This window comes from Papio anubis, chromosome 2 (assembly GCF_008728515.1).
Source record: "Papio anubis isolate 15944 chromosome 2, Panubis1.0, whole genome shotgun sequence".
NCBI classification, from domain to species: Eukaryota; Metazoa; Chordata; class Mammalia; order Primates; family Cercopithecidae; genus Papio; species Papio anubis.
This window is the reverse complement of record NC_044977.1, coordinates 10,378,517-10,379,375: the sequence shown is the minus strand read 5'-3', so window position 1 is coordinate 10,379,375 and position 859 is coordinate 10,378,517. Positions and strand designations below refer to the sequence as shown.

General features: G+C 30.4%; 1 non-coding gene across 1 annotated transcript; it reads right to left on the bottom strand.

Moving 5' to 3' along the window:
- Positions 1 to 319: 319 nt before the first annotated feature.
- LOC116273946 lies at positions 320 to 421 on the bottom strand. The gene has a single exon (XR_004182444.1). It is a non-coding gene; the product is annotated as a U6 spliceosomal RNA (small nuclear RNA).
- Between the last annotated feature and the right edge of the window lie 438 nt (positions 422 to 859).

Genomic DNA, 859 nt, shown 5'->3' with positions numbered 1-859 from the left:
CTTTTATCTAGCACCAGTAAGACACATATTTTTTAAAAAACAAGTTTTACGTACTTTTTCAGCTTTGTTTTTTCAGCTTTGTTCAGATGTGATTGACAAAAAAAAAAATTATTATTATTTAAGGTGTACAATACAGTATTTTGATATATCTTGTATAATGATTCCCAAAATCAAAGTAATTAACGTCTACATCACTTGACATAGATAGATTTTTGTTGGGGTGGAGGGGAGGTTTTTTTTTTTGTTTTTTGTTTTTTCTTATTTTTTGGCTGAGAACACTTAATATCTATCTACTCCTTTAATACATTTTAAATATATAAAACATACAGGATGCTTCATGAATTCACATGTCATTTTTGCAAAAGGGCCATACTAATCTTTGTATCTTTCCAATTTTAATATATGTACAGTTGAAGTGAGCAATAGTCCTCTTTTTTTGCGAGAGGAAATCCTCCTTCTTTAGAAAATCTGCTTTTTTTTGTAATATTGAGATTTCAATAATATTGACTGAAACTTATTGCCTATGAAAATCTTTTAAACGGAATCTTAGAATTGATGAGATATAAACTTGGTGAGGCCATCATCTCTATGAAACACTATAATAAATATTAAAATTAAAGAGACATTCGATGAAAAGAAGAGCCTAGTAGCAACAATAAAGATGACATCATAGACAAACAGATCCGCAGCAAAGCTGTCAACAGCAATAATGGGAGCCAGAAGACAGGGGAGTGATTTCTTCAGAATGACAGAAAACACAGCTATCAACCTAGATTCACTGGCACAACAAAACTCTCTACTAATACTGAAAGTAAAATAATGATAGTTTGCAATGAACTAGGCTTGATTTTACACTAAT